Source organism: Hypanus sabinus, chromosome 6 (assembly GCF_030144855.1).
Source record: "Hypanus sabinus isolate sHypSab1 chromosome 6, sHypSab1.hap1, whole genome shotgun sequence".
Lineage (NCBI taxonomy): Eukaryota > Metazoa > Chordata > Chondrichthyes > Myliobatiformes > Dasyatidae > Hypanus > Hypanus sabinus.
This window is the reverse complement of record NC_082711.1, coordinates 35059568-35085089: the sequence shown is the minus strand read 5'-3', so window position 1 is coordinate 35085089 and position 25522 is coordinate 35059568. Positions and strand designations below refer to the sequence as shown.

The window sequence follows — 25522 nt, the reverse complement described above, 5'->3', positions numbered from 1 at the left end:
GCAGGAATTGCACATGGACACCACCCGCACACCCCCACCCCCCACTAGTTTTTGCACGATGTGGAAGGAGAAGCCCACGGTCTCCTAGGCTGCCTGACAATGCCCAGGTGTTCCATGACGGCTAGGTTCTATGGGGGGTGGGGGTGGGGTGTCGATGCTTCTGGCGTGGGTGCAAAAAGGCGGCCTGGTGGTGAGGATGTGGCGCTCCACTCTATGTTTAGGAGTTGAGGAGGAGAAGGTGGCCTTGGTCAGGTCCAGGAGCTCAGCAAGGAAACAGAGGAAGTTGTTGGAGGCGGAAAGGGCGCTGGACAATTTTGAAGTGTGCCGGAGAGGTAGTAGAAAGTCTCTGCTTTGATGAGGCGTTGGGGTGTCAATGAGAAGGCTGATAGCGCAGAGGAAGTCAGCCCCCCACTGGGGTGTAGACACCATCGCCAACACAAAATACCAGCTGAACTTCTACCAGCTGGTACAACGCCATCTCACGCTTACCAAACATTTGGCTGGCACTGCCATCTGCAGCCTCAAGAGACAGTCCACATTCCCCAGTTCATATGTTCAATTTAGACGCGGGCAATATGCTCACCTGAGTGTCCATGTCACTGAGGAAATGGCACCCAGAAACAGAGTCTGTAATGAACAACAAACTGCCTGACCTGCTGACATCCAGAGCAGCTAATACGTGCTGGCAGTTCCGCTTCCCGACTCCTTGAACCCATAGGGTGGACGGAGCTTATTAGCTCTTGGCCCAAACCTCGCATGGTAGAAGCACAGGGTAGGAAGCTGTCGTTGAGCCATGGCGATTGTCTCCGGCTGCATTGTCTCACGAGCCCTCTTGGTGATGGGAAACACCACGTCAGCCTCTCTTGCTAGAGCATGGACACCTTTGAGGGGAGAAGTCAACCGCACCTCACCTGGCGGTTGTTGCAGGAAAATCTCTCCGAAGATGAAACACAGCTGATGTCTACCAAGGAGGGACAACATATGGTCCCTCAACTCCAATGGGCTGGAGTTGCCTAAGCTGGGCAGTGAGAGGAGGCGATGGACGCGCTCAGTCTCGGAAAGGTCAGAAGTCTCCAGAAGGAGTTCTTTGTGCAGCGGGATCCTGGACTTCCTGTCAGATTGCTGGCAGGTGGTCAGAGTGGGCTCTCTCACCTTCACCCCTCTGACTATCAACACAGGAGCCCCTCAGGGCTGTGTACTAACTCCCCTCCTTTACTCCCTGTATACCCATGAGTGTGTCACCACCCACAGCTCTAATCTACCAATTAAGTTTGACAACGACGCTACATTTATTGACCTAATCTCAAACAATAATGAGGTACCTACAGGGAAGAAGTCACCTCTCAACTCTGTGACACAGTGGTGTCGAGAAAACAACCTCTCCCTCAAAGTCGCAAAAACAAAGGAGCTGGTTGTGGATTACAGTAGGAATGGAGACAGGCTAACCCCTATTGACATCAATGGATCTGCGGTTGAGAGGGTAAACAGCAAGTTCCTCGGCACCCACATAACGGAGGGTCTCACGGGGTCTGTACACACAAGCTGTGTGGTGAAAAAGGCACAGCAGCGTCTCTTTCACCTCAAACGATTGAGGAAGTTTGGTATGGGGCCTCAAGTCTTAAGAACTTTCTAAAAGGGCACAACTGAGAGCATCCTGACTGGCTGCATCACTGCCTGGTATGGGAACTGTTAATTGCGGGACTCTGCAGAAAGAGGTGCGGACAGCCCAGCGCATCTGTAGTTGTGAACTTCCCATGATTCAGGACATTTACAAAGACAGGTGTGAAAAAAGGGCCCGAAGGATCATTGGGGACGCAAGTCAGCCTCACCACAATCTATTCCAGCTGCTACCATCCGTAAAGCAGTACCACAGTATAAAAGGCAGGACCAACAGGCTCCGGGACAGCTTCTTCCACCAGGCCATCAAATTGATTAACTCATGCTGATTTGAGCATATTTCTGTATTACACTGACTGTTCTATTCTTTATAAATTATTATAAATTACTATGATTGCACATTGCACATTTCGACAGAGATGTAATGTAAAGATTTTTACTCCTCATGTATGTGAAGGATGTAAGAAATAAATTCAATTCTATTCAATTCAATTAAGAGTCTTGTACCTGCCAGCCTCCAGGAGGTGCTGATCTCCCTGGTTGCAATAGAGCTGCCTAATGCTGTGACAACACGGTAATATTTTGTGTTGTCCGGTGAGATTCACCATACTGCAACCTGGGCCTCTGCCTGACTGAAACAAATGACCGTATGCTCCTGCCAGAGTTCAGGGAGCTTGAGAGCTAGAGTGTTTGCAGTCATGATAGTAAAGCGAGTGAAATCACTCCAGAATTGTCTGGAGGAACGTTGGGGTCACCAATGTCAGAGAGTCAACAAAAACCAACATGAGTGTAATTACTTCTAACGTACTCATTATTGAAAATGCCCCAACAAATGGCAACATTGTATATATACGTACGTACATATAAGAAAAAAACCCACCTCCAAAACGTAATAACATACAACATAACGCATAACATACATGACGAACTTAACCCTTATCTGTCTGGGTGAATTCTGCCTAATGAAATTAAGGAGTCCCTACAGCAGGATAGATGTCCCACAGAGTATTAAGTTCTCAAATGGCAATTGTGGCTGACAAAGGAAGTTAAGGACTACATAAATGCCAAGGAAAGGGCATCTCAGGTAGCAAAAGTGAGTGGAAAGTTGATGATTTGGAAGCTTTTAAAATCCAACAAAAGACAACTAAAAAAGTTATAAGAAGGGAAAAGATGAAATATGAGGGCAGCCTAGCCAATTGTATTAAGCAGGTTACCAAACGTTTCTTTCAGTTATATAAAGAGGTGAAAGTTGGACCACTGGAAAATGATGCTGGTAAGGTAGTAACGGGGGACAAAGAAATGGCAGATGAATTTAATGGGAACTTTGCATCTGTCTTCACTGTGGAAGACTCCAGCTGCGTGCCAGAGATCCGTGAATGTCAGGGAGCAGGAGTGAGTGTCATTGCTATTACAAAGTAAAATGTGCTAGGCAAACTCAAAGGTCTTAAGGTGGATAAGTCACCTGGACCAGATAGACTACATCCCAGAGTTCTGAGAGAGGTTGCTGAAGAGATAACGGATGCATTAGTCATGATCTTTCAAGAATCACTTGATTCTGGCATGGTCCCAAAGGACTGGAAGAATGCAAATGTCACTCCACTCTTTAAGAAGGGAGGAAGGCAAAAGAAAGGAAATTGTAGGCCTGTTAGCCTAACCTCAGTCATTGAGATAACACTGGAGTCCATTATTAAGGATGGGGTTTCGGCGTAACTGGAGACTAATGATAAAAATAAGTCAAAGTCAGCATGGTTACTGTTAAGGGAAGTCTTGCCTGACAAATTTGTTATAGTTCTGCAAGGAAGTAACAAGCAGGGTGGACAAAGGAGAGGCAGTGGTTGTCATTTACTTGGATTTTCAGAAGGCATTTGATAAGGTGCCACATATGAGGCTGCTTAACAAGGTAAAATCCTCTGAGGTTACAGGAAAGATACTGGCATGGACAGTGGAATGGCTGACAGCGACTGGGAATAAATGGGGCTTTTTCTGGTTGGCTGCCAGTGACTAGCGGTGACTAGTGGTAAAACCATGACATTACTTTATACACCATTATAATGGCGTACTCCAGTAACATGAGCAGCAACAATCCTCAGTGGACACAATTGGACACTTGCGTTGCAATGATTCTATGTCCTGCTGTTCCTGAACTTCCATATTTTTAAGCTTTCTGTATATATGAAGCTGCAAAACCGGTGAGCAATGGAGAATGTGGTAGATGACAGCCAGCTTTCTTTAAATCAATTTGTTGACAGCCTTTACGACTTTCTCTTTGAAAGGAATGAAAGTGCAAAGAATGCGGTTAAAGCTGTGCTGGCTTTTTCGTGTGCTTATCTCTCAAAAAGCGTATCACAATCAATGATTGCAGGGCTTCATGTGATGCAATTATATAGGCCAAGAAATCAATGGAAATCTGATAAAAGATCTTTGACCCTGGAATATTAACTTTATTTCTCTTTCCCTAATTGCTTTCTGACCTGCTGAGTGCTTTCAGCTTTTTCAGTTTTCATTCTGTGAAATCAAACCCCTTAATAACAGTATCAGTAATTCAATGTAATGTTCATCACAATGAAGCAAATTCACATGAAATAATATTCCTGACTATTGGTTAATGCTTTGAAAGTGATTTTCCATTCATAAAAGACTTCTTCAAGTAGCATAAAATTCTGTCTAATCTTTCTCTAAAATAACTTTATTTAAATTTCCATCTGTAAACTTCCAGTATCAGGCCTCATCCATTTCACTTTTACAAAATGGCTAACTGCCTCAAATAAGTGCTTTACCAAAACTTGTCACAGCCAAGTGAAGACTATTTCAGGAAGTCATTTTACGTAAAAGTTGCTAACGCGGGACAGGTACAATAACAGCATTTAGAAATGAGTCAGAGACACACTTAAACAACATTTGGATAATTACATGGATAGGAAAGGATTAACATACACTTTCACCTCTGAATCTCCGTTGCCCCACACAGTCCTGATCACCACTTTGACCTGTGACTGTCAACACTTCTGTGACCTCTTGCTCATGTCTTTTACGTTTGGACCTTCCCATTTCAGCCAGCTTCCAAACATCATTATGGGTCTTGGCCCCCTACTTCCCTACCAGATTCCAATCATCTTACTGACATTGAGTGCAAACTGCACTGCTTCCCAGCTCTTGGTGAGGTCCTCTAGCACCATTTTGCAGTATACAAGTGATTTCATGCCATATTTTCATTGGACAAGACAATCTTTCCCTTATTATAAGATATCACCTTTTAAATTGGCCAGTGAAGATTTCTTTTTCAGCAACCATTCCTGGTATTTTTGAACTTAATATTTCAGATTCTGATTCAGTTTATTGTCATTTAAAAATCACAAATGCAATGCAGTTAAAAAATGAGACAACATCCCTCCAGAATGATATCACAAAAGCATATGACAAAACAGACTACACCAGAAAATCCACATAACGTTTGGCAATGCCCAATCCAGAGTCCGGAGAGGGTGCTGCGTATTATTATCGCGCTACCGTCTTAGCGCGTTACCCGGAAAGGAGCTCCAAATCCACCAGACAAACAAGACCAAAAACTAAAGCTACAAGACCTGCACAAAACCACATAGTTACAACAGGGCAAACAATACCATAATTTGATTTTTTTTAAAAAGACCATGGGCACGGTAAAAATAGTCCAAAGATGTTAAAAGACTGTAAGTTCAAAAGAAACCACCACACAGTTTCCATAAGTCCTCAGGGTCACGATAGACTCGTCATCCCACGCTGGCGGCAGAAGGGAATACCCCCCGCTATGGACTTCCACGGCACTGCATACGGAACAAAAACACAAGTAAGTTATGATTAAAAGGTTAAACATTTTGCTCATGAGCAAACATAGACCTTTTAATAGTAAGGTGTTGTATAACAGTAATGCAACATCAGACATTTTTGGTGGACATTTGACCTTCAGTGACTTGTTATGTACACCCTTGCATCAATGTGCGAAGTGAGGCAAGTTTTACATTCTTAATACGACATTTCCGGCTGCTTGGGCGCAGAACATGTGACTGGTGCAACCGGATAGATACTGCAGTTTTGACAGATTTTACTGTGAGGTATCAGAGGAATTTTTTTTAGTCAGTCCAGATTTTTGGGGGGAGGTTTTAAGAATAAACATATCACTTAGGACAGTTGTTGCTATTTGACATGCTTCTGGCTTCCACTGAGAAGCTGTCATGCCATAAATGCATGTCGTATAACTTATCTTAGTTCATTGACTCTGCTTTGCACAGATGGCAATGTAACTCCTACATTTAGAACTATTTCCTCAGCCCTCCTTCTTGGGATTGAGTAGCACATTCCAGTATAGGGATCAGTAGCTCTTCTGAATCACATACATTGCCCGGAAACTCTTGGAATAGCATCGTTTCCAGCACGGCTCCATAGCCAATTCACATGCAAATTGCACTGGGTGCATTGGAATGACAGGTTGGCCCGGCATCCAGATATTCAGCCCTTCTTTGAAGGTCTGTAATGCCGTTGTAAAATTCAGATCCATGTTACGTATAATTATTTATAAAAGTCTCAAAATTATAGGCTTGGTAAAACAGCTGTGCTCCATTACTGAAAGTGTTTCCATCAACACCGAACACACTGCATGGATTATGATTTTCTTTTGGTAGAACTAATTCTGTAATGAATATGCAAGAGTTGTACTGATAGCGTTGCAAACAGGCCTGCCAGCGTGAGATGGCTTCCTTGACTGGAGGGCTGGGAAAAGTTCCAAGATAAATAAAAGAGGACAGGTGAAGGGAGATGATTCCAAAACATACCCTGATTAATATGCAGTGCAAATACATCAGCATGCAACACACCTCTAGCTAAACGCAGCAGAAAAATATAAAAATTTATTCAGCTGGGACTATCATCTGTCATAAGAATTCTTCTCTCAAGTTTCACTCTGGCATACTTCTGAAGACAGACAGGTATATGAAATGGGGGAGAGAAAAAAAAAACACATGCATTAAATGATTGAGGTGACAGCGTCCCTTTCGTTGGTTTATCTGCGCTAGTCAGGACTTTGAAACTACTGTGAATCAGTTTGAGATAACATTCCCATTTACTTATCTGGGCCTTGTCACAAGGTTCAAGATCCTGTAAATATATTTTACTTTTTATACATGAGATGACAGTTTTATTTCCAATGCCAGTGCTGCTTTCAATCTCTCGGAATAACATTGCATTTGTCAAACTGAGGTGGAGAAGATGAACAGTTTAGACGGCTGAATTGTCGTCATTTTGTTTTCTCTCTCCAGGTGACTCTCAGTATCCTTCCCATCATGAAGTAGTTGACTTCATCTGGAGATTCAACAGCACACATCTAATTAGCTTCTTTGCTCTTTCAGTCTACCAAGACAGGAAAAATTTGATTTTAACTTTTTTGCAAAATTGGCAAATGAAATGGCAGTTATTAGTGGCAGACTACCTAACATATTCAAACATATTCAACTTCAATTTAGCAAGCTCTGAGACGTATTGATTGCCAGAAGTCAAACTAATGTAAATTTCTCAATGTGCAGTCAGAGCACAAATATAGTGCCGGTCATTTATGTATCAATATAGCCACAATACCAGCCTGCACCATCCTAGAACAGCTTACCATCACTTCTGCTACTACACGATAATTCCAGCAAAACTGAATTAAGCGACACCAGCTAGATATGCAGAAGAATGGTATTTAACCCAGTTAAATGTAAAATGATGTACTTTGGGAATACCAACTTTGCTAGGATATACATCATGAACAGATGGACCTTGGTGTAGAAGTTCAAAAATCCATGGAGGTGGCTATGTAAGTAAGTAATAGGCATATGGGACACTGGCCTTCATTACTTGGGGCACCAAACAGCAGAATTTAGGTTAAGTTCCATCTTTATAAAACTTTGTCAGACCTCAGCTGGAGTACTGCAATGCCCATCTGTTCACTACACTATAGGAAGGATGTGATAGCACCGGAGGGTGTAGAGGATAAGCTCAGAATTTTGCCAAGGATAGAACATTTCAGTAATGAGGTGAGACTGGAGAGCTTGGGTCTGCCTTCCCTTGAGCAGGGGACATGATTCAGGCATACAAAATATTGACCGTTACAGATCACATCAATGAGGGAAATATTTCTTTCATATCAGAGGTAGCTGAAACTAGGGGCATGAATTTAGGATAAGGGGTAGATATTTAAGAACATGTAACATAGAACATTGGACAGTATAGCACATCGCAGGTCACTCGGCCCATGATAGTGTGCCAAATTTTTAACCTACTCCACAATCAATCTAAACCTTCCCTCCCACATAGCCCTCCATTTTTCTTTCATTCATGTGCCTGTCTAAAAGTTTCTTAAATATCCATAATATATTTGCCTCTGCAACCACCCTTGTTAGTACATTCCATGCACCCAGCTCCCTCTATAAAAAAAACTACGTCTAACATCGCCTCCCCCCCCCCCCCCCACCCGCTATACTTTCCTCCAGTCCCTTCAAAATTATGTCTCACATATTAGCCATTTCTGCTCTGGGAATAAAGGCACTGGCTGTCCATTCTATTTATGCCTCTCACCATCTTATACATCTCTAGCAAGTCACCTTACATCCTCCTTTGCTCCAAAGAGAAAGCCCTAGTTCACTCAGTCTTTCTCCTGAAGATATGCTGTCTAATTCATCAGCATCCTGGTAATCTCCTCCACCCCTTCTATAAAGCTTCCTCTATTGAAGCAACCAGAAATGAATACAAAAGTCCAAATAAGGTTTAATCAGAGCTTTATAGAACTGCAACATTAGCCTGTGGCTCTCAAACTTGATCCCCCCAGTTGCTGAAGGCAAATAGACCATATGCCCTCTTAACCACCCTATTGATTTATGCAACAACTGAGAGGGATCTGTAGAGATCCCTCTGTGCCCCCATATTGTTAAGAATCCTGCCATTAACCCTGTACTCTGCCTTCAAGTTCAAACTTCACTTCACTTCACATTTTTCCAGCTTGAACTCCACCTGCCACTTCTCAGCTCTGTCTTGCATCCTATCAATGTGCCGTTGTATCCTATAGCAACCTGTTAAACTATCCACAACACCACCAACCTTTGGGTTATCTGCAGACTTACTAAGCCACTCTTCCACTTCCTCATCTAAGTAAACTTATGAAAAACAGAAGGAGCAGGGATCCCAGAGGAGATCACTGCAGAACACCACTGGTCATCAGCTTCCAGCTACTACTCCATTCTGCCCTCTGTGGGCAAGCCAATTTATAATCCACACAATCCATGCAGCACATAGAAAATGCTGGAGGAACTCAGCAGGTTAGGCAGCATTATGGAAAGGAATGAACAGGTGATGTTTCAGGCTGAGACCCTTCATCAGGACTAATGAAAGGTTTCAGTTTGAAATGTCGACTGTTTATTAGTTTCCATAGATGCTGCCTAACCTGTTGAGTTCCTCCAACATTTTTGTGTGTGTTGCTCTGGATTTTTAGCATCTGTAAAATTTCTTGTGTCCCTGGATCCCATGCCTCTTAACTTACAGAATTAGCCTACCATGGGAAAACTTATGAAATGTCTTATTAAAATCCATATACACTGACGTAAGACTTCAAAGTCTATAATTCATAGGATTATCTATATTGCCTTTCTTGTGCAAATTAATAGCATTTCCTATCCTCCATTTGGTACTGCTCCTGTGGCCAATGAATACACGAAGATCATCACCCAATGTGTAAAAATCACTTCCCGTGCTTCCTACAGTAGCCTGGGGTATATTTTGCCTAACCTCAGGGACTTATCTATCCTGAAGTTTTTCTAAAGTTCCAGCACATCCTCTTTCTTAATGTTGACATGTTCCAGCATATTAGCCTGTTCTATACTGCTCTCATATTCATTAAGAACCCTCTCAATGGTAGATACTGAACCAAAGTATTCATTAAAGACATCCCCTACCTTCCCTGATTCCAGACACACTTTTGCTCTTTTATCCCTGATTGGTCTTACCCTCACTCCAGCCATCCTCCTGGTCTTTACATACTTGTAGAACACCTTGGAGTTTTCCTTAATCCTACTCACCAAGGTCTTCTCATGTCCCTTTCTACAAAATCCATTAAAAAGTCCTTCCTGGCCACCTTATAACTTCCAAGAGCGCTGTCTGATCGTTGCTTCTTAACCTTAATTATACTTTTTTTTCCTCCTGAGACTTCCCAGCCATTGTTCCTTCACCCTACCATCCTTTCCCTGCCTCAGTGGTACAAGCCTATCCAGAACCCTATGCTAATACTCCCTAATCAGCCTCCATATTTCTGTTGTGCTCAAACTGGTCATCGAGGACATGATAAGTTAAATGCTTCTTTCTGTTCTGTATAACTCTATGACATGGTCCTGTAATGATAAGAAGGAGTTCAACGTGGTCCTAACTTATAGTTGTGTAAATTGCCACCCCATGTGAACCAATCGGAAGCTAATGGAAAGGACTGGAGAACACGAGAAACCGATGAAGGTAAAGCTTAGTCAATTATTAGTGGAAGAGTCCAATCGTGGAATTAAAAGCCAAAATAATACACATTAGAGGACATTTCTTAAAGAAGAGGTTCAGGTCAGGAGCAACAGAAAGTGAATTCAAGCGCTTAAAGCCACTGAATGCACCTATGCCAAAAAATGAACAAAGAAAATCAGACACAAAGGATCAGAACCAGAGTGAAGTAGAGATCTCTGAGGAGTTTGAACCTGGAGGAGATTATGCCTTCAGCAAGAGGAATTAACATATGGCGGAAAGGTAAACAAGATTGAAATTACCTGCACAATTAGATAGGGTGTTAACGAAGGCATATGGTATGCTTGTATTAATCCCTGGGCATATTGAATATAAATGGGGGAAATCTATGTGCAACTGTCTAAAACTTTGGTTAGGTCACATTTGCAGCATTCTGTGCAGTTCTGCTCACTTCATTAGAGGGGGAATTTCGGGAGAGGGCAGAATGCTTCTGTGCCAGCTTGGATTCTGATCTTTGGAGCATTGGAGGCTCAGGGGTAATCTGACAGAAGTGTATGAGAGGTATGGATGGGTTAGAGATTCAGAGTCTTTTTTTTCCAGGGGAAAAATGTCATACAGGTTTAAGCTGAGATGGGAATTAAAAAAAAAGTCTACATGGCAAGTTTAATCATGTACACTCCGTGGCTAATAAAATACACCAGCACCATAGACAGCTTCCTATCTACATTGGTATGACATCGGCTCTACTCAAGACCACAAGAAACTGCAGAGAGTTGTGGACAGTTGAACACATCGTGGAAACCAACCTCCATTCCATGGACTCTGTCCACTCTTCTTGCTGTCTTAGCAAAACAATCAGCATAATCAAAGACTCCACCTACCCTGGACTTCTTCTCTACTCCCCCCTCCTATCAGGCAGGAAATAAAAACAAGCATAAAAGCATGTACCACCAGGCTCAAGATTAGCTTCTATCCTGTTATTATAGTACTATTAAATAGTTCTCTAGTCCAATAAGATAGAGATTTGACCTGACAATCTACCTTGTTATGACTTGCACCTTATTGTCCGTCTATATTGCATTTTCTCTGTTGCTGTAACGCTTCATTTTGCATTCATTTATTGTTTTCCCTCATAATATTTCTATGTACTGATGTGATGAAATGATCTGTATGGATGGCACACAAATTCTTTGTACCTCAGATCGTGTGACAATGATAAACCAATTTGCCAAACTCAATTTACCAACTTTATTCTGAGAATCATTGTCTGGGACACGGGGAGTTAGTAGAAGCAGATACAATGGCAACATTATAAGAGGCATTTAGATAGCCACATGACCAAGCAAAGAATGGGGAGATGTAGACCACGTTCAGGCAGATGAATCTGGCATCATGTTCAGCAAGAGACATTATAGACTGAAGGGCTAACTGGTCAGCAAACAGAACTCTCTTGGCCTTGGTTCCTCCCTGTGCTCATGGGTCATGGAGTTTCTCACAGACCGACCACAGCAAGTCAGATTTGGTAAGCACACTTCCACCACCCTTATCTTAAACACAGGCACTCCTCAGGGCTAAATACTGTGTTGTTCTATTTTCTATGTTCTAATGCAAATATAGGGATATTTTAAGATACTTAAGGATTTTATGCATAATATTATTACTTTTACAAGAGATCTGTGGATACCAACAGAAGGCATATTAATGGGCCATACTAAAGAATAGTAAGATAATAGTTCATACTCATTCTCAACAACTGATACATATTGGACCCAATCCAGACAATTGTCAAGTTTATGTGGTTGCAAAATCAAAAAAGAGCAACCTCTAAATTTGATTCATTTCCATTCAATAGAGTATAAAACAAATCAAAACAATAATAATGATATCAGATTAAGTTTTGGAAAGCAAATGAGGCCTATGAATTGAACAAGATTGGCTCCAGCACCAGCAAAATTTCTGTGTTGAAAACCTTGTCCTATTTCAGTGTCTCAATGAAAATTAAGTACCAATTTTTTATTGTACTTTACTAAGGATTGCACCAATATGATTGTGGCGGAAGATGCTTAGCGAGGTTATAGATTTAATCTCTCAGCATGCCATTCAAATCACTTAGAAACATATGGATAGGACCATAGAACATAGAAAGAACATTGAAAACCTACAGCACAATACAGGCCCTTCAGCCACGATGCAGTGCCGAACATGTACTGACTTTAGAAATTTGCTAGGGTTACCTATAGCCCTCTATTTTCTAAGCTCCATGTACCTATCCAGGAGTCTCATAAATACTCTATTGGATCCACTTCCACCACTGTCACTGGCAGCCCATTCCACTCACTTACGACCCTTTGTGTAAAAGCTTGCCCCTGACATCTACTCTGAACCTATTTCCAAGCACGTTAAAACTGTGACCTCTCATGTTAGCCATTTCAGCCTTGAGAAAAAGCCACATGATCAATGCTTCTCATCATCTTATACACCTCTATCAGGTCACCTCTCATCGCTTCAAGAAGAAAAGGCCAAATTCACTCAACCTATTCTCAAAGGCATGCTCCCCAATCCAGGCAACATCCTCCTCTGAACCCCTTCTATAGTTTCCGCATCCTTCCTGTAGTCAGGTGACCAGAACAGAACACAGTACTCCTAGTGGGGTGTAACCAGGGATCTAAAAGGCTGTAACATTACCTTATGGCTCTTAAACTCAGTCCCATGGTTGATGAAGGTCAATGCACCATATGCCTTCTTAACCATAGAGTCAACCTGCGCAACAGCTTTGAACATCCTATGGTCTTGGACCCCAAGATCCCTCTGATCCTCCACACTGCCAAGAGTCTGACCATTAATACTATATTCTGCCATCATATTTCACCTACCAAAATGAACCACCTCACACTTATCTGGGTTGAACTCCATCTGCCACTTCTCAGCCTAGTTTTGCATCCTATCAATGTCCCACTGAAACCTCTGACAGCCCTCCACACTATCCACAATAGCACCAACCTTTGTGTCCTCAGCAAATTTACTAACCCATCCCTCCACTTCCTCATCCAGGTCATTTATAAAAATCATAAAGAGAAGGGGTCTCAGAACAGATCCCTAAGGCACACCACTGATCATCGACCTTCATGCAGAATATGACCCATTTACAACCACTCTTTTCCTTCTGTGGGCAACCCAATTCTGGATCCACAAAACAAGGTCCCCTTGGATCCCATTCCTTCTTACTTTCTCAATAAGCCTTGCATGGGGTAACTTTTCAAATGCCTTGCTGAAATCCGTATACACTACATCTATGGCTCTACATTCATCAATGTGTGTAGTCACATCCTCAAAAAATTCAATCATGCTTGTAAGGCATGACCTGCCTTTGACAAAGCCATGCTGACTATTCCTAATCATATTATGCCTCTCCAAATGTTCATACATCCTGCCTCTCAGGATCTTCTCTATCAAAATACCAACCACTGAAGTAAGACTCACTGATCTATAATTTCCTGGGCTATCTCTACCCCCTTTCTTGAACAAGGGAACAACATCTGCAACCCTCCAATCCTGTGGAACCTCTCCCGTCCACACAGATGACACAAAGATCATTGCCAGAGGATCAGCAATCTCCTCCCTCACCTCCATCTGTATGAATCAAAATAACAAAGGATACCACTATAATCCTGTAGACGCTTTACTTCTTTAAACATCTGATGAGCCACTCATAGTCCAAAGTTAAGTGATTGAGAGTCATGTGAAGCAAGTGATAATTGCCAACTTACTGCCCTCAACTATGCCTATTGCCTTGTTTATTATTTATTGTAATGCCTGCACTGTTTTGTGCACTTTATGCAGTCCTGGGTCGGTCTGTAGTCTAGTGTAGTTTTTTTCTGTGTTGTTTTTACGTAGTTCAGTGTAGTTTTTGTACTGTTTCATGTGGCACCATGGTCCTGAAAAACATTGTCTCATTTTTACTGTGTACTGTACCAGCGGTTATAGTTGAAATGACAATAAAAAGTGACTTGACTTGACTTGACTTTACTTGAAATTGGGAACTATGCTGTCCCAAATTGTAATTGTGCATGTTTGGGCATACAGTAGAAGTCCCTTACAGATTGTGAATTTTTCCCTGAAGAGAACTCCTAAAGTTAATGCCAGTGCTTAGGAGAGGGTTATTTATTTACCTGAGAACTTTATGGGAAGAACCTTCCAGCTCACCTATTCATGCTCATTGATACTAGACTGAAATGAAGTGATTAAAGAAAGAGAATTATATTCAGAACAATCGGAAAACTGTTGGGCAGAAAATCTTTGTCTTCCTTCAACCATTTGACAGATTCAAGGATTCATACAGAACAGTAATAGTCCCACACAACCAGGTTGACCATCATGCACTCAGCTTATTTCCTAGTATTCTTTGGGTTTGTATTGAGGTCAGCTGAGAAGATCATTGGGGTCTCTCTTCCCACCATAACGGACATTTACACTACACGCTGCATCCACAAAGCAAACAGCATTAAGAAGGACCGCATGCACCCCTCATACAATCTCTTCTCCCTCCTGCCATTTGGGAAAAGGCACCGAAGCATTCGGGATCTCATGACCAGTCTATGTAACAGTTTCTTCCCCCAAGCTATCAGACTCCTCAATACCCAGAGCCTGGACTGACACCTTGCCTTATTGTCCTGTTTATTATTTATTGTAATGCCTGCACTGTTTTGTGCACTTTATGCAGTCCTGGGTAGGTCTGTAGTCTAGTGTAGTCATTGTGTGTGTTTTTTTTTCTCTGTGTTGTTTTTTACATAGTTCAGTCTAGTTTCTGTACTGTGTCATGTAACACCATGGTTTTGAAAAACATTGTCTCATTTTTATTATGTACTGTACCAGCAGTTATGGTCGAAATGACAATAAAAGTGACTTGACTTGACTTAAATATTACATCAAAAATGCACCTACACAATGAAATAGGAATTTGAAAGTACATGCTCAGTGATTGAAAAAAATACCCTTTTAGTTTTAAAGACACAAAGTACATGCAGAATATTCTAATACAAGATCTGACAAGCATTCTATTAAACTCAAATGTTCATGTGGTCTTCGTAGATGCCATATACAGTTGCCTGACATTATGAAAGAATCAGACTACACCTGATTAATTCAGTTAAGAGATTAACTGAATTAGAGAAATATATCTTAAAAAGTTGGAAAACCTTAGGTTAATGGCTTAACGTAAAAATAAAAAAAAGTTCAAAACACTCATCAGGTGACGAGCAGCTGCAGAAAGAAAAACAAAGTTTAACATTTAAGGTCAGGCAGCATCTATAAAAAAGTGTGCAGTCGACATTTTGGGCTGAGACCCTTCAGCAGGAAGAGTCCCGCCAAACAGTCTCGGCCCAAAATGTCAGCTGTGCTCTTTTCCATAAATGCTGCCTGACCTGCTGAGTTCCTCCAGCATTTTGTGTGTGTTACTTGGATTTCCAGCATCTGCAGATTCTTTCTTGTTTTATATTCACAAACCAACCTAGTGGTCAGCAGTATCCAAATCACCAGACCCCTGGCAGTTTCTTCCTTATTTATCGTCGGCATTGCACATTGATCTATAAAATGCCTGCACCAATGCACACCAGCAGAACGCTAGGATTTTGCTCTGTGACTCTTCCTTCAATTCTCATTGACTGGAAGCCAACTTTCCTCTATGGGAATTGTGCAGGGATTTGACCTTTTCTGTTTATATGCAATGAACAATTGTAGAGTGATATAAACATCTGTGTTGGCTTGTGAGAAGAATTCACAAAATACAGAATCACCTTTAAGGACTGACATAGTTTGAGATTGGAGGCTGCTCATCAAGGTAACTGGCATGCACAAAACCTAACCACTCTTAAATTTCAGTATAAATATACTCACCTAAATAATGTGGGACATTGGCTTACAGGACAATGACTTCTTTATATGATTTTTTTTTAACAAACATTACGGCTCTGTTGGCGTTTACCCAGATTAATTAATAAGAATGGAATTCCAAACACACCCTAAAATAGTGATAACTATTGGCAGGCTGGGAGAGTGTTTCACTATTTGTATTAATTTAACCCCTTCAGAGAATGTATTTGTATCCATTGGACAGAGTGTCATTCTTAATGGCAGTGTCACAGTTTGTCCAGATTTATAGGTAGCACCAAATTAGGTGGGGTATGTCTGATATCTTTCTACACATTTCCCCCAGGGTGGTGATATAGGTGGACAGGGGGAGTGAAGAAGGAGCTTTGCTTGCTTGCTTCATCAGTTGGGACATCAAGTTATGAAACTGCACTTGGAGTGGTGTGTGTAGATCTGGTCACCTAACTATAGGAAGGAGGCCATTAAGCCGGAAAGGGTGCTGGAAATAATTCACAAGGATGTTACCAGGACTTGCTGGTTCGAGTAATAAAGAGAGATTGGATAGGCTGGTATATCTTTACCTGGGGTGTGGTAAGCAAACTGTGACCTTATAGAGTTATATAAAATCATGAGGTCAATGGATGAAGTGGGTGATCACTGGGTAGGGCAGTTAGAACGATAGGGCATAGATTTCAGGTGAGTGGGGAAAGGTTTAAAGGGGACTTGAATAGCAACTTTTTCAATAGAGGGCGATTGACATGTGGAATGAGCTGACGGTGGTAGTGGTAGTGGTGGGTACAATTACAATGTTTAAAATACATTTGGATAAGTCCTTGGAAAGGAATGAATTAGAGAGATATGGACAAAATGTGTGATGGATATTCACCTCCTGGGCCAGAGAGTCACAAACTTTGTCAAGCTCTCTTTCAAAACACAAGCTGCCACATATACTGATCAAACAATTGTTTAGCTTCCAGTCGTAAATGGGAGCCAGTCTACAGTTATTAAATGGAAATGGAAAACAATAATCAATTTGAAGTTAAAACAAAGTATGTCTCCACAGTACTGCTTAACAAGATGAAATCCTATGGCATTACAGCAAAGATACTGGTATGGATGGAGGAATGGCTGACAAGCAGGAGGCAGTGAGTGGGGATAAAAGAGGCCTTTTCTGGTTGGCTGCCACTGACTAGTTGTGTTCCTCAGGGGTCAGTATTGGGACCACTACTTTTCACATTGTTTGTCAATGATTTGGATAATGGAACTGATGACTTTGTGGCAAAGTTTGTGGATGATATGAAGATAGATGAAGGGGTAGGTAGTGCGGAGGAAGCAATGAGATTGCAGTAAACAAGACTTTGAAGACTGGATGGTTTACAGTATAATCTTCCTTTTGTGAGAGTACTATGGCTATTTATATCTGATAGGATTTAAGGTCTTCACTTGAGTTTAGAATTTCATGGTCAGCAAAACTGACTCCATCTCAAACAGAGGGCACTTGGGGCAAGCTCTGATTGATAACTTGAAGGGCACGGATTCCAACAAATAACCAAGGGATACAGAGGCACTGAAAAACATATACAATACACTGGACATGATGAAGCACCTCAGTCCGGAACATCAACTGCCGCCAGACCTGCTGAGTTCCTCCTGCATTTTGTGGGTCTGTTACTCTGGATTTCCAACATCTGCAGAATCTTTTTGTGTTTATAGAGGCACTGAGACAGTAGACAAAGTCTACTTGGCTGTGGAGAATTAAGAGCAGCAGTTAGATATTTTGCAATTCAAGGCCCTGAGCACCATTCAGCAAGATTCTGCAACTCCAATTTTCCCACCTAATCTCTATTTCAGTCAGTTCCCATGCATTGCTGAAATCCATTGAATTCAATGAATGAACATGGACAACCCTCTGAGATAAAGATTCTTAAAGATAGAGCTAAAGATGATAAAAGTGGAATATTTTCTACAAATAATAGGAGAACTACAACAGACAAGCAAGATTTTGCTATCATGAATGTACATCAGTAAAGTTATGTCCTGGAGGCAAAAACCCATCAAATGGGCAATTAGATTCCTCGTCATTATTGCAGGAAATATGCCATAACAAATCAGTGATGCTTCCATTGTTCAGTGCTTTGGTTCTTGCTCATCAATAGCACAGCATTCAGCTTTGGACAGTGTATGCTACCTTCAGATACCAGGATATCATATATAGAACTTCAGTTACTGTTGTTCCCTTCCTTGACTACTTCTTTGAAAGCTTCTTCCAATTCTACTTCTTGATCTAAATTAGTATCAATTTTTAAACTCTTTTTCTTCATAATACATCTACACAAGTGTCTTAGGTAGTTTTCCTCAGAAAAACAAGTCATAATTAATTCAGCTATCCTGTAGCTCATAACTCTGTAAGTTGCAGTATGTTTCAGAAAATCAACAACAGTATGCATTTACATAATGCCTATGCAATAGTAAGGCATCCAATCACTTTCCCTAGTATTTTAAGAAGAGGAACAGCAGAATTTAGAAGATTGAAAAATGATCTCATTATGATGTAAAATAATCATGGGATTTGATAGGTTAGGTTAGAGGAAAGGATATGTTCCCCAAAGATACTCTTCAGAACATAGGAGATCATGAAGTAATCACAAGGGGCATAGATAGGGTCAGTGATCTTTTTGCAGTGTTGGGTTTTCAAAAACCAGAGGACATACCGTTGTTTTAAGGTTGATGGTGAAAGATATAAAAAGAACCTAAGGAGCAACTTTGTTACACTGTGGGGCGGTAAATATATCGAACCAGCAGCTAGAAGATGTAGTTGAGGCAGGTACATTACATACATTTAAGAAGTGGAGAATGGATTCACTTAGTGGAGAAGGCCTGTGCGTGATTTTGTTTACAGCCAGCTTGACAGATCAGGATCAGGTTCCAGTAGTATGGAGTGCAAGATGACTGAGGATGCTTCAGTGCTGAACTCTTTCTTTACCTTAACTGCTGTTGAGATGTGCCATCATCTGCTGCCAGCTTCAACATTGAGGATTTGGTTGGATCACTCTGTCTGGAAATTCCCCCTTGATCTTACTGCTATGGTGACCCTACCAGGAGCTAAGCTCCAAATGGTATTGCTCTCAAGATCTCAGGAACTCACAAGCCTCTCCACCATGATAAGGTGATGATCATTAGAAAGCATTTAGAGGTATATGGATAACAAGAGTTAGATGGATATCGACTAAAAGATGGGGAAATGGGATTAGCTTGAAAATTAATCTTGGATAGCATGAACAGTTATGGACCAAATGGCATTTTCCTCTGCTATACAAGTCTATGGCACTGTGACACAAGATGAGATTTGTATATTTGGGGGTTGCAGTCTCAGGATAGTGGGCCAGCCATTCAGGATATATATACAAAAAAAAAACTCATCTGGAGGGTAGTGAATCTGTGGAACTTCCTACTGAAGACGTCTCATTGGTTATTTGGGTTGAGTTTTAAAGGAAATCATGGACATGGAGTAGGAACAGAAGAGTGATATTAGGAGAGAAAGTTCAGTAAGATGACTCAAATATTCTATTCCTGCTTACGTTTTTAGATAGCTATTTCATCAAGGAAATTTTGGAATAAATTTAAAAAATGTGTTTTGTTCACTGGGATTCAGCTTGACAGGGTGAGTTAGTGTGGCAGAAGAGAACAGGGAGAAAATTCCAAAGCAAGCTATCAGATATCTTATGGAAATAGTCCTAGCATCACCCGCTATCAGACTCTATTATCAGTGGAAGGAGGTTCTATTGGGTTTCTTGATTTCTCTTTCACTGTGCCAAAACAAAGTGAAATTCTGCAGTTTCCTCATAACTTTAATCTGATGAATGGAATTTGAGAAATCTAAACTCTTGAAACCTGCGATAGACAGGATCACATTGTGTTGTGTTACAATGTAATCAAACTACAATTTGAAACACAGCAATGTCATCACTGAAGGAACATGAAAAACAATGAAGGGAGAGGGGAAAGTAACAAAAGGTGATAATTAATTTTATTTTAATTGACTTTTTCAACTCTGCTTATAATTAAGCTGTTCAAAAGAACTCTGACTAATGCATTCCTGTCATGACTTCCCAGTCATTTTATTTTGGCAGAATTTAATGGCCTGTCAAACATCATGGCACTGATGTGCATGATAAAATATAGAACATGGTACACTACCGCTCTGAACAGCCCATTCGGCCAAGATGTTCTGCCAACCTTTTAACCTACTCTAAGGTCAATACGAATCTTCCCTGCTACATGGCCTTCCATTCTTCTATCATCCATTACCTATCTCCAAAAACCTAAAAACAATAATGGATACAGTCCAATCCATCATGGGTAAAGCATCTATAAGGGGTGGTGTTACAGAAAAGCAGATAGATCCTGCTTTCGTCATGGATTCCCACCATCCAGGCTATCTTTTCTTCTCGCTGCTGCATCAGGAAGGAAGTATAGGAGCCTCAGGTCCCATACCACCAGGTTCAGTATCAACTATTACCCCTCAACCAACAGGCTCTTGAACCGGAGGGGATAAATTCATTCAACTTCACTCCCTATGAAACTTAACTGATTCCACAACACATGGATGCATTTTGAAGGATGTTGCAACTCATATTCTTGATATTTAATGCCAATTTATTTATAATTATTATTTTTTCTCTTTTCTCTTTTTGTATTTGCAGATTATTGTCTTTTGCGCATTAGTTGTTTGCCGGTCTTTGTTATGTGTGGTTTTTTTCATTTATTCTATCCTCTTCGTATATACTGCGAATGCCCAGAAAAAAATTTCCCTCATGTATCTGCCTCTACAGCCTCCACTGGTGGTGAGTTCCATGCACTTACGACACTCTGTGTAAAAAAATCTTACCCGTGATATTGCCCCTATACTTCCCTCTATTCACCTGCAAATTATACCCCCTCATATTAGCCATAAATAAGGTAAATTGGAAGCGTAATATTCATGGAACTTGACATTCGATGGAATAAGAACAAAACCATTAATTAGAGTCATAGAGTCACAGAATACTACAGCACAGAAAAAGTCCCATCTAGCCCATGACAAACCACTAAAATGAATGTCCCATCAACCTGCGCATGGACCACAGCCCTGAATAACCCTCCCATTCATGTACATATCCAAATTTCTCTTAAATATTGAAATTGAACGTGAATCCATCACTTGCGCTGGCAGCTCATTCCACTCTCTCACCAAACCACCCACTGTGTGAAGAAGTTTCCCTTAAACATTTCAGCTTTCAGACTTAATCCATAATCTCCAGTTGTAGTATTACTTAAACTCAGTTTCAAAAGCCTTCTTGTATTTACCCTATCTATACCTATCACAATTTTGTATGCATCTATCGAATCTCCCCTCAATTATCTACATTCTAGGGAATAAAGTCCTAACCTATTCAATCTTTCCCTATAGGTCAGGTCCTCAAGTCTGAGCAACAACCCTGTCCATTTTCTCTGCACACTTTTAGTCTTACTAAACATTTTTCTTTTGGTTAAGCGACCAAAATTGCGCATGATACGCCAAACTAGGCCTCATCAACATCTTGCACAATTTCAATATTGTTTTATGAATGCAATGTGCCAAAAGTTTTCTCTATGACCCTATCTACCTGTGACAACACTTTCAAGGAATTGTGGGTGTGTATTCTGAGATCCCTCTGATCTTCCGCACTCCTCAATGTCCTTCCATTCACTGTGTAAGACCTACCCTGGTTAGTCCTCCCAAAGTGCTATACCTCTCACTTGTCTGTATTAAGTTTCATCTGCCATTTTTATCCCATTTTTCCAGCTGGTCCAGATCCACTGCAAGCTCTGATAGTCTTCCTTGTTGTCCTTTACAACTCCAATCTTGAAATTATCCATAAACTTGCTGATCTAACTTACCACATTATCATCTAGATTGCTGATATAGATAACAAACATCAGTGAACCCAGCACCATTTCCAGTGGTACACCTAGTCACAGGCTTCCAGTTAAAAAGGCAAACCATTTACTGCAACTCCCTGACTTCTCCCATAAAGCCAATATCTAATCCCATTTACTACCTCATTTTATTCTGACAGGAACATAAAAACTCTATACTCTGAAAATTTCACTTTTGAAGGCCTCCCACTTATCACGTACACTTTTTGCTGTAAACAATCTTTCCCAATCCGCACTTGCAAGATCCCTTCTGAAACCATCAACATTGGCCTTTTTCCAATTTAGCATTTCAACCTATTCTTTTCCATAATTTCCTTGAAATTAATGGCATTATGATTCTATTATGAATGTAAAAGGGACAATTCATGAGGGGCATCTTTTCTACTGGGCTCTCCCCCACCCAAGTGACATACAGCTTTGACTTTGAGTATAATGGAGCTTGTAGATTGCACTATCTTGTACTTGTTAGCGCTGAAGAACCAAATTACCGAAATTGAATTCAAGTCAGACACGAAGCAAGATAAACCAATTGCAACAGTAGGATGAAGATAAAAGCTTTTATTTGCTTTCAATATTTCTGGAGATCAAGAAATGCTTAAAATGCTTAGCAAATATGATAACGATTGGATAATTGTTCTGATTCAGTGATGTTTATTGAGGAAACAGCAAAGACTTTTATTTTTGTTATTAATGTCATTCTGCATCCAACTGTGAGGTTTAACCAAGCTCAGAATCCCTTCCAGACTAAACCTGGAACCTGTGTTATTGAATTATCATTCTTCTGTTGGGAATTTTCTGTACTGTGGCCGCAGAATGGCTTCACATTATAAAACAAAGATGAAAGTTGTAAGAGAAGTCATGCCCGCAAAACTCAAAATGCTGAACCAAGTAAAGTTTCTAAAGGTGATGCTTTTTATAATACTGTCCGTGAAGCCTTGAAATCATGCTGTGACACATAAATAGTAACTTTAATGTAAGGCTAATCTAATTTAGGTAATGTCTCTATTAAGTGGTGGATGGTAGAATTTTATATGACTGCATTAAAGCCCATTTACTATTATATCATTCTATATTTTTGAGGCCAATAAGAATTAATATGCCTTTACAAATTGAAAATTTAAGTTAAAATTTGCTAGAGCTAGTCCTAATTTTCAAGTCAGACGTAAGAAGGGAATGAAAAACTAACCAATGTTTTATTTGTTTGTGTGTTTTTTAATTTGGTGAAAGGAAAGAACACAGCAAATTATTTTAAATTCTCACTTCCTTTTTCAGCTGAGGTTTTAGCCCATCCGTCTTGATATCAGCTATCGTGAAGAAATGTTCTGTTACATATTTCTAGAATGACTACCCATCGGGTTATCAAAGAACAAGTAAATCCACAGCGTTATCATCTCAGAGGGAGGAATGCTCTCATAGCAGACAAATGAGGAAAACAGCATGGAACTGATTGTGCTTTCTCATGGGTAACAGATACAAAGCATTTATAATTCTACAAACTCCCCTTCTGAGAAGATGGTGAAAACATCAGTCCCATGCAACAGAAAGCTCCCTTTAGCTCGTACATAAACTGATGTGCCTTTTCGAGTATCATTGAATGACACAGAAGCCTGAAGGCACACACTCAGCGATTCAGGAACAGCTTCTTTCCCTCTGCCAACCAATTCCTAAATGGACATTGAAGCTTTGGACACTACCTCACTTTTTTTAGTATACGGTATTTCTGTTTTTGCACATTTTTAAACTCTATTCAATAAATGTAATTGACTTACTTGTTTATTTATTATTTTGTTTTATTTTATTAATTTTTTCTTTTTTTGCTAGATTATGTATTGCATTGAACTGCTGCTGCTAAGTTAACAAATTTCACGTCACAAGCCGGTGATAATAAACCTGATTCTGATTCTGATTCTGATTCTGAACGTCAGCCTAAGATGATGCAAAGTTCTCTGGAACAACCATTTCAGAATCAGGTTCAGTAACTTTGGCATACGTCGTGAAATTTGTTGACTTTATGGGAGCAGCACAATGAAATACTTGATAAATAAGTATAGAGAAAAAAACTGAATTACAATAAGTAATTACAAAAGCTGAATTACAATATGTGTATTAAATAGTTAAGATAAAATAAATAGTGCAAACTTACAGAAATAAACAAAGTAGTGAGACAATGCTTATGGGTCCAATGTCCATTTAGAAATCAGATGGCAGAGTGGAAGAAGCTGTTCCTGAATCACAGAATGTGTATCTTTAGGCATCTGTTCCTTCTTCCTGATGGTAATGATGACAAAAGGGCAAGTCTTAGGGGGTGGGGTTACTTAATGATAGATGGCGCCTTCCTAAGGCACCTCTCCTTGAAGGTGTCTTGGATACTGCAGAGGCTAGTACTCAAGATGAAACTAGCTAATTTAACAAGTTTCTAATATTTAATTTGACCTTGTGCCTTTGTTATCCATGCTTGTGTGCTATGCTTCTGTAGGACGGTCAATGATGAAGGATCTCAGCTCAAATCATTGACTCTTTATTCCTTTCCATAGATGCTGCCTGGCCTGTCGAGATACCCAGCAGTTTGCTGTGTCACTCTCCAATAGTGGAACTGTAAGGTTATTGGAAGGCTTCGGTAGTGCCATTGTAGCAAAGGAAGTTGAGTTTTTGAACTTAGCTCCAGATGCCTGGCTGTTGATCCAGAGTCATTACCGGCTAATTGAAGTAAAAGGAATTAAATCTGGAAAATAAAAATTATGATCAGCAATGGTAACCATAACATCGCTGGATTGTCCTTAAACCCCCTGTTGAAAAACTATGTACATGGTCCTTGCGCTATCTGCTTATTTGGGACTGCAAATCCACCAGTGTGGGTGATCATTTCCTTCCTCGGTGACATGTTTAGGGACGGATAATAACCTCCAACTTTCTCTGCAGAACCCATGTGCATCTGCAGTCCATGCATGAATATTCTTGTTGGAGCATTTTGCACACAAAAGCGCTACTATGCCTTGCGAGAAAACAAGGTGGGTGTGCCATTTAAAATAAATAGTTCACCTTTAAGCTAAGAGCTGGCAACATGCCTCATGCCTTTATGATTCACTTAGACAGCCGAGTAAACGATTGATTGGAGCTGTGTTGTCCTGCGCAATCACAGGGTGCTAACAGCACAGTCGAAAGTTGGCTCATTGAGTCAGAGGGGACCTGCAATATCAGAAGTAACATGGCTCCAACAGCTATTTTATTGTGTTTTCAAAATAGTCACTGTGATAATGCCTAACAAATATGCTGAATAAAAATTACACTGCTGCCAAATTTCTCCCAGTTGATCTAACAATGTTCTCAAATATCCAGGAACTGACAACTAAACTTAATCTAATGGCCCTTACAGAATCAAATGTTGTAGGCAATAACCCACTGACAGGATAGAGTTACCTGAGGTTGTGAGGGCGGGATAGCAGAGGGAAGGGATGCAGTCCTTGAACTCCTGGATTGGACAACTTGGGCATCTAGGATTCCATAACCTTGTGTGCAGACAAGGACAAGGAGTTTTTCTCCCAATTAACACTTGCCATTCTCCTTCAGCTACTCCTTATTGAAT

At 40.6% G+C, this 25522-nt stretch overlaps 1 long non-coding RNA gene across 1 annotated transcript; it reads right to left on the bottom strand.

Annotated features, from left to right (window-relative positions):
* Nucleotides 1-4896: 4896 nt before the first annotated feature.
* On the bottom strand, nucleotides 4897-24170 carry LOC132394981 (uncharacterized). Its single transcript, XR_009512472.1, has 3 exons — nucleotides 24083-24170; nucleotides 17588-17726; nucleotides 4897-5417 (listed from the first exon to the last, which is right to left on the bottom strand). It is a non-coding gene; the product is annotated as an uncharacterized LOC132394981 (long non-coding RNA).
* Between the last annotated feature and the right edge of the window lie 1352 nt (nucleotides 24171-25522).